The following is a 9,466-nucleotide window of genomic DNA, read 5'->3' as shown; positions in this document are numbered from 1 at the left end:
TTGGGCAAACTAGAAATTTGATACAATGGACCATTTTAGATTATGCAAAATTTTGGATAGGTAACATTCTAGGTCATGGGTCTTCATGCAAATATGTCGAAAAAGCCAATTAGTAGGTGTTTCTTGAAACCATACATTGAGATACAAGGAAACATAATCTAGTTGGCTCCAATAGTTGAATGTGTGTTTGGGATTAAACAAGGTGATTTTTGCTAGATTTTGTTGAATGACCACTTACACATCTGGATATTTCAAATCAGACACTTGAGTTCTCATGTCACTCAAATCTATCATCAGCTTTAATTTTTTAATGTCCTTGCCTCTAAACTCCCTATGCAAGCTTTTGCTTCTACTTTCCCTCAATCCAACATGAGAGGCACAATCAATCAAGTACCAATTGAAGAGAACCTATGAGAGGGGACTACTAGTATCAGTTTGTCTAGTATCCAACTTGTTTCCTACTCCAAAGTAGAGTCTACCATGATGGGAAAGAGAAAGGTTTCCTTCTTTGCTCACAAGAGTCTCCATAGTCAAACCGATCAACTACACAGTGATGAGAAATATTCTATAGAGTTGGCTGAGCAATCATCTAAAACGTTGGAACATGACATCTCTACTCAATTTTATGTAGCACTTGGAAGAATCTATCACACAAAAAGAATTTGGCTAGAAAAATTGGGTCTTTATGAGTACCAAAAGTAGCCTTGGTGGATGTGGGCTATGAATATGCATGTAGTGGAACAATTCCATTATTTGTAGGAGAGACAATGTTTTTTGACACCATAGATGCCTATTACAATCCAATTAGTGTCACATATGTTTAAATTATGTTTAAATCCTTACTCCATTTAAAGCCCCATCTCATTGCCCTGATGGGTTAATGATCTAGGAGTTTGCAAAGTCAATGCACAAGATAGGTATTTCATGATCAAACATTGTAGAAAGGATCAATGTAATTAGTATCTTTAGTTTTTGGAGAGAGTATTGTTGTTGGATAGAATATGACTGTATGTCCAAAGACAATTAATCACTCTTGTATTTTGTAGAGCAAGTGAAAATTTCTACTAGGAAGGTCTTGTACATGACAAAATCATGGATGAAATTTTAGGCATAGACAAAAGATGCAATCTCCACCATTCCAAGATGAAATCTATTCTATTTGTCTTATTCTCTTTAGTATAGACTATCAATCAATGCAAGAAAGGGTTGATAATTTCATAGAATGAAGATATTGAAGATAAAGATGCTTTGGTTGAGGGGTATAACAGAGCTAAAACTATAAGAGCTCTTATGGACTATGGATCCTAAAGAGCTCTTTTTTTAAAAGTAGAGAAAGAAAAGTGTTAATGCACCAATCGTACCCATGGAAATAGACACACATCGAACTAAGTCTACGCCTAAGAAAAGCATTAAGATAAGATTGAAAAAGAGGAGCTTCCTCTAAAATTGTTGAGGAAGAGAAACCAAAGCTGTAGGTCACTAAAAAGGTGGGATCCAATGCCTATCACTGAAAAAGAAGTTGAATTGGTAAATTGCATAGATCCAATGCCTAGCTTAGATATAGTATAAGACAGAGAGCCCTGAAATAGAGTAGGCTAAAATAGAGCATGTATTACAATTAAAGAAAATTGAAGAAACTTATTTCTCAAATGCTGCTAGAGCTATTCAACTTCTTAGAAAACTCAAAGATCAGCAAAATAGTAAGCAACTATAGATATATATATATAAATTCATATGGAGTGGCAAGTATTGAAATAGAAGAATAAGCAAAAGAACAAATCACTTAGTAGGAGTTAGAATTAAAGATGTAGAAAACAAGAGTTGTAGTACAACAATCAAAAGCATAGAAGTAAGGGATAGAATCGCATGCCTTGAAATTGAAAGAGACTTGAACAAAGGAAAAATATGGAATCATAGACCCATCATAGATTACTACATGGCTATCTAAAACGAAGAAGGATTTCTTTCGTTAGCTAGAAGAAATTGCATTGACAAATGGCAAAGTAGTAGGGGAGAATGTTTTTAAAAAGAAAAAGGAGTAGATTTGTCAATTATTGAATAGCAAATTAGATCCATGGTGGATAAGGATTCAATTGACCTTGTTGGAAGTTTTGTTAGCAACACAGAGCTAGTTGAGATGCGAGGTCAATTGTTTGAATATATCTAGCAACTGTGCCTAAATTGCAAGACAAATTGTTGCATTTTTAAAATAATCAATTTTAGATGTATGCATCAAGTATACCATATGATGGACGAGTGGATGGGGCCACAGGGCATGGAAATGTGGCTCGCTCATGGTGCTTCTACATATTTTCAACTTGGCTTCTCTCCACCAGTGAAGCTAGAATCAACACTATCAGTGATCCGCTTGCCACCAGATTGTATTCACACAGCCCCACGACTGGACACTTCAGTAGTAGGCCAATAGTTTTGGCATATGCATTTACTTTGTGTAGTATTGAGCATGGAGGGTCAGGATTGAGCCAGTGGTGACCCTGGTTCGTTGATGCATGGATATAGACTACTCTCCCTCCAAACCTCTGGCAAAGTCACTGAAGTTTGATTTTCTAGAGTGGGCTCCCAGCATAGGTGAGCCCTATTCGTTGTTGCAGCCCCTTCCCCATGAGCTTGATAGTGGTAAGTTGGAACATGCATGGGCTTCGTGACCGTGCACATAGTCAGCTGTAATATTTGATTCTCTGTCAAGAATTGCAGCAGCGAGCTTTGGTAATTAGACTAGTTGACTTCCTCTTGATTTAAGAGCACATGTTCTAAATAGCAGACATCACACACCGACACCATCCCCTTTCTGGGAGGGCCTCATAGGTTTGGTCCCCCACAATTGGTAGGAGCAGAGGGGTATGATATCAGCATCCCAGGCAGTGGCCCTAGAGGTACTTGCACAAGGCAGGCTCATACTAGTTCATGTAGGATGGATGGATCTTCCGGTAGGAGTGGCCTAAATTGTTATCATGAATGTGTATGCACCCACTTGCAGGCAGCACCAGCCAGCTTTTTGGCGGCAGCTCACAAATTGCCTACCGAAGATGGACTCATGGATTGTGACGGTGACCAACAACCTTGAGTTCATGGAGGATAAGCAAGGAGGAGCCTCTTTCGCAGAGATGCCAATTGGGGAGAGTAGTACCTGGGAGCATTTTATTTTTGCGATCAATGAGACAGGTATCCATGGCACAAGCCTAAGTTTACTAGGCTTTCAGGCAGCCTGCATACTCCTTTGGATAGCACCACCATGACGGGACCACCTAGGTAGATTCTACATAGGGGACTGGGCTCTACCTTGAGGCACTCCACTAGCATTCTAGTAGGTACCACAATGTTGGACCACTCTTTAGCAGTCCTTCACCTGGAGAAACCCCATCGCAGACCCCTTAAAAGGGGGTCCACATACTAGATGATCTTCTATAGGAGGTGGAGGTACAACATGCAATAATGGAGCTCTAGAAACAAGACCCCTTAAGGAGTGGGCAGTATGGGTGGATGAAAGGATTCAGCTTAGCAGTCAAGAGCTGCAGTGCTAGGCTTTTAGATGGAGAGCTACACTTCAGAAGCGGGAGAGAGCATTTCGGTGAGACCTAGCATCTATCAAGCAACTCGGGGAGCAGGATATAGGCTCCTAGTGGCTTAGGGACCGCTTAGAGTGCGTACGATGGGAGCTATAAGATTTGGAGGTCTACAGAGCAAAGTTCTCTCATCACTCTTCCTGGGTTAGATGGGTCCACCAGGGTGACAGGATGACCAAACAGCTCTTCCCGATCAAAGGAATGGCTTGCAGGGATCTAGCTCTAGCGACTCAGAGACTCACAGGAGCATACACACACTAACCCTTAAGAGATCCTCTAGATAACCATGGTCTATTATTGTCAACTCTTTCAATCAAAGGAGGCTTCGCCACCACTCTTCTGGCTAGAGAGGCGGTATGGGAGAAGGGCCCCCTCAGTTGTTTGCGGAGAGTCTTAGCAAATGTTTGGAGGCTCCCTTTACTGATGAGGAGCTTTGGGAGACCACTCTTTTGGCTAGAGAGGCGGTATGGGAGAACGGCCCCCTTGCTTATTACGGAGAGTCTTAGCAAATGTTTGGAGGCGCCCTTTACTAATGAGGAGCTTTGGGAGGCCTTAGAGGCTCTTCTAGTCCAAAAGTACCTCGGAGAGGACGGCCTCACTCTAAGCTTTTTTTGGTGCTTTTGGGAGTATATCTCTACCCCACTCAAGTTAGCATGCTAGGAGATCTTCAACTCTGAATCCCTCCCATATTCCTTGAGTAGGATATGGATATGCCTAATTCTGAAGGGCGGAGATAGGTCAAACATCTACTAGTGAAGGGTCGATCATCGTTCTTGATGCGACTTAGAAGATTTTGGCCAAGGTCTTGAGCTTGCGTTTGAGACCCCACTTACCAGACATCATTCACAAGACGTAGACCAAATTTGTCCAGGAACGTAGCATCTTGGATAACATCAAGTCACTTTATGGGAGGCATTGGATTGTGGTCCAGGGAGGGGTCGCAACCTGTCACCATCCTTCTGGATTTTGAGAAGGCATATGATGGAGTGGAGTGGTCCTTTTTGGAGCATACCATGTAGAGACTTGGCTTCTCGGAGAGATGGATCGGCTCTTTATGCAAGCAGCTCCACCTAAGGGTTTCAGCTCTTTATGTGAGTAGCTCTAGCTAGGTGACTATTGAGGGACACATAGGAAAGGCCTTCCCTCTTTCTTGTTCAGTGAGATAGGGTTGTCCTTTGGGCCCCTATCTATTCCTTTTTGTAGTGGAGGCCCTCAGTTACTTTCTACACTCTCAAGCACTTGGCCTTACGAGGATGAGGCTTCAGATCCAGCAAGAGGAGGAGCTAGCAAATGATACAGCTCTCTATGTGGACAGCTCAGCATCTAGTCCAGAGAGGACTTGAGGCGCCATGTCCATTTATTGTGAGGCCTTGGGCGCTTGCATAAATTAGACCAAATCTATTGGTTTCTTCACAAGCCCACAGGAGATCCAAGAGGTGTTAGATTGGGGAGCTGGCTTTGGCTTTGGGTGGATCTCAAGAGGGATCTTAAGAGGGAAGACAAAGACGTACCTAGGCTTTGGCTTTGGGTGGGATCTCAAGAGGGGAGACAAAGAGGTACCTGGGCTGCCAGGGTGGCATTGACATCTCAGCAGAGCAGTAATTCAGCCCAGTCCTAGAGAGTGTTCGGCGTAAGCTATTGTACTGGAGCTCAACCAAACTCTCGCTTGTAGGTTGGGCATTAGTGGTTAACCAAGTCCTTCTTGGCACAACCTAGTATATTGCCTCTTGCTAGTTTTTCCATTGGTTACATGGGATAGCTACAATGCTTGGTGTGGAACTTCCTTTGGTTAGGATCGAATGGAACGCGGAACATCAGAGCCAGAGTGGTTTGGCAAACTATGATTTTACCTCAGGCATAGGGTGGACTAGGCATTATTGATCCAGAGATGCAGAGCAGAGCCCTCTTGGGCAAGCTGGTAGTGAGAGGCCTCACCCTAGGAGCTGAACCCTAGAAGCTCCTCCTACAGCGAGGGCGTCTTGGGAACACTCCTCGCACATGAGGTTAATTGCAGTAGTCCTACAGGTGGATCTTCTCCGAGGCTCCCTTGGCAGAGAAGGGTTCTCCATTGATGAGGAGTCCTTACAGAGTGTGCCAGAGATTGGCGAGAGGACTCGTTTGGGCTAGGCTCTCATGCACAAAGGATTTTGAGAGATAGCCACTCATTTGGCACCTGAAGGTCAGAGATTCGAAGGGGCGCATGTTAGGTTAGCTGACTCACATTGGTTGGGCATAGTGGGACAGTGGCCTTAGGATAATCTCCATCGGGTAGATTTTGTCTTTTGTGCAAAGCTCTTGAGCTGGACGTGGAGATGGGGTCCATCATCAGGCCCTCTCCTTCCCAACGATGCTTGAGCATCATACCCCATTTTCCATATCCCACTCAAGGTGATCGAATTCCATTCACCTTGGCCCCTCGCACTACTCCCTGACATCGCGGACCCTACGCCAGTTCCAACAATGAATGCATAGGCTTGCAAACACCTTCCTCCAAAAGAAAAACGCTCCACGCTCGACCTGCACTGAGAGAACTACGCTTAGAAATATAGGTACCACACAGTCTTTGGTTCATACTTGAAACAACAGCTGGCTATGAAAGGTTCGTAACTTGCCTAGGGCGTAGCCTCCATACAAGGATACAAAGCCTCCATAAACGATGCACTACATTGTGCGACACCTTGCACGCGAAAACCTGCAGCAGCTCTAGTTTTCAGCCGTTCTCCAAAATAGCTAAGCTTCTTGTAGCTTCCAAATACCTCCTGCTTCGCCCCCATTTTGCAAAAAATTCATGCGCTTTTTCCTACGCCTCCACGCGAGGGGCTACAATAGCTGGCCATGGGACGGGGGCTACAACAGCACCTACATTGAGTGCAAGAGCTACTCTTGTGCAGCTTTTGTGTTTGAAGACAATACAAGAGCGTGCTTTGGCATTCCCAAGCCCCCTTATGGAAGCAAGCTGACGTTCGTGAGATTGGATGATGCCTAATCAAAACGTGTATGTGAGAACAAGCTCAAGAAGCTCCAGCTCGTTGTCGGGCATGGCGCAGTCTCCAATCCCTTACCTTGTTCCTTAAGGACAGAAGGTGATATCTTAGTCCGTTGCTCCAACGCAAGTGAAGGTGCTCAACGGTGCTATACTCCAACGAAGGATCTTGCACCTGGTGGAACAGCTCACCACAGAGCTGGAGCAACCACGCAGCTTGAGGAAGAGACAAAAGACCTGGAGCGTGGAGGAAGTGGAATTGGAGAATATCGAAGGTATTGAAGGTACTCGATGGCATCAGGGAGGAGCTTCTAGGGTAGAAAGTTGAAACAAAATGTTGTTAACGTGAAAACGATAAACGTTATGGGGAAGGTTTCGTTCCTGACTCCGTAGAGTCTATGAGGGTCCCATGCAAAGCTACAAGTCCACGTTGGAAGGTAGGAGGAAGAGGCAAAGGGGGGTCGATGGAGCATATCGTGAGGCCGCCATGACAAGATACAGACGGATACAAGTCGACAGAGAAAACGGGTATAATTGTAGATGCAACTTGTCGACTTCCAAAATTTACGATCCTGATCCCGACACGGGTCAACTTGTTGTCAAGCTCAAAGAACATGATCATTTGTCATTTTTTTGGAGACCATTTTTTTGCAGATTACGCGTTTACGTTTTGTTGTTTGATTTGGCATTCCACACGCGTTATAAACACGTATCAACTACGCGTTTGCCTTTATCCTTTTGTTTCTCTCTCTCTCGATATATCATGTAAAGTATGCCCCTCCTAATAGGCTACTAGTAGGGGACCCGCCCCGCGCGTTGTTGCGGCACATTATAACAATTCACGATAACGGGGGGTTGAATTTGTAGAGTATGCATACAAACATGGGTTGTGTGTGCAGCACATTCTGATAATGTGAGGCGAGGACTAAATGATGAGGCAGCAACAAGCAACAGATTATTAGGACAACGTGATGAGGAAACAAATGCAACCTTGGCGTAGAAGGTTTCTTCCGATTTGGAAGAGTCCTCCATTCGGGTCCGCGCATCTTGCTTTTCGAATCGTCTCCAATTTCAATTCCCTACCTTCAAATTATCCCCTAGTTGCACCACAGTCTTCCTGCATTCGACGTAAGCATCGATTTTTGTTGATACCTTGATATAAATCCGAAATCGTTGCAGTTCATCGATTTCTATCGACCTACATGAAGAAATCGGAAACCGTTGCAGCTCACCAAAATCCCACGTCCTATCAGTAATTTGATCGTTTTCTATAATTTACGTTGATCAATTTTTGTAAGCATCCATTTTCGTCGATCATGAAATCGACTTTTGTCGATCGTACATTTTCTCTTTAATCCATCACTAGTGTTAAACCCGTGGCTTTGCCACGAGACACACAGCTATGAAGCATCAATGCTCAATCTCGAGATACCGATGTTTATGAATGAAAAATACATGAAAGCAGATGCAGACTTGGACTGAAAAGGTTCGATCAGATAGTACATCTTGTGGAGCATTCAAACTAATATAAGGCGTAGCCAACAACGACCAACGTCCAGGGTTCGGACCTGGACACAAAACACAAACAAATCAAAAAATTTAGCAACGACCATCGTCCGAGGCTCGTACCTGGATGCAAAACACAAACAAAGCCAAAAATTTAGCAACAACCATATGAAACTCTACGTTTAGAACCTGTTGATCAGACCTGGCACTGGCGATTCCGGAATTCGGACTACGAACTCTGCCCAAACATTCAGTTTGCAACAGGCAATAATTCGTCATGGATGATGGATGATGGGCTTTTGCATTTGTGCGGCGTGCCACTTCTATGGCTCTCTTCTACTCGTCAGTCCTGCAGTCTTGCGACATCAGTTTTGATGAGTGGCGATTCATAAGTCGCAACTGAAAGTTTCGACAATCCAAGGAGATATATAGATCATAGGAGCATTTGGACATTGGAGACTTAGAGATCACGCCCTCCAAGCCGTCATCCTTCACCATTCCCACGCACACACGATGCAAACTGCAGTGTGCCTGGTGGTGACGAAATGTAGTGTGCCTAGTGGTGGCTATGAGGGAGGAGACGGAAATTGATTGCGAGGAGGGAAGAGACGTGAAGGAGATTGGACATTGAGACAAAGGTGGAAGTTGGAACTGACTTGTGCTTATCCAACACTCCATATTTCTTCTATGATCCAATGTACACAATCTCTCCAATCGTCCTCCCAAACCTCTCCTTAATAAGAGAAGTTTGATCCAATGTACACAATATCTCCAATCGTCCTCCCAAACCTCTCCTTAGTAGAGACAAGATATATGATAGCGATCCTTTGATGAAGAGATCCCCATCATTGTCGCCCCTTCAAAGTATGTCCCCCTCACATTGAAAAATGGGAAATTCCTATCAACTAGTTGTGGAAAAAATAGGAGGCATGAAAAGAAAGAGGGCAAGGCCATGATTGAACTAAGGGATACAGGGGAGGGAAGGAGTTCCAATTGAAGAATAATGGTCCAAGGTACCGAGCATTAAAGAGGAAGCTTCTTTAGATTGGGGGAGGGGGGAGAGGGATCGCTTATGAAGGGGGCATTAAAGAGAAACTCATAGCCTATTACCATGGTAGCTCAGGACGTTTCCACTCCTCTAGCTACTAGCTCAGTCTCTTTCGACTCTGCCATTGCAAATTGCCATAATGCAAGGATTGTAACTCCAAAACATAATCCAATAGCCACAGCAAACACACAAACCGACTCTACCATTGCAAACTGCCATTGCATAATGAGGCTATGCAAGGACCGTAACTCTAAAACCTAGTCAAGTAGCCACGACAGATGTTTGAATTCAACTTTTCCATTTTTTTTCTCCTATCCAATTGATGATAGCTTTGCATGACTTGGG

At 44.1% G+C, this 9,466-nt stretch overlaps 1 long non-coding RNA gene across 2 annotated transcripts; it reads right to left on the bottom strand.

The window, feature by feature from the left end:
- Nucleotides 1-7,556: 7,556 nt before the first annotated feature.
- LOC147893246 (uncharacterized) lies at nucleotides 7,557-8,683 on the bottom strand. Of its 2 annotated transcripts, XR_015542181.1 has the most exons (3): nucleotides 8,239-8,683; nucleotides 8,071-8,135; nucleotides 7,557-7,684 (listed from the first exon to the last, which is right to left on the bottom strand). It is a non-coding gene; the product is annotated as an uncharacterized LOC147893246 (long non-coding RNA). The 2 variants fall into 2 exon arrangements; XR_015542180.1 differs by lacking the exon at nucleotides 7,557-7,684 and having other exon boundaries at nucleotides 8,007-8,135.
- Between the last annotated feature and the right edge of the window lie 783 nt (nucleotides 8,684-9,466).

The sequence above is a fragment of the Dipteris shenzhenensis genome, chromosome 15 (assembly GCF_047967505.1).
Source record: "Dipteris shenzhenensis isolate YYH24624 ecotype China chromosome 15, Dip_SZ_1.0, whole genome shotgun sequence".
Classification (NCBI taxonomy): Eukaryota; Viridiplantae; Streptophyta; class Polypodiopsida; order Gleicheniales; family Dipteridaceae; genus Dipteris; species Dipteris shenzhenensis.
This window is presented reverse-complemented; position numbering and strand designations above follow the sequence as displayed.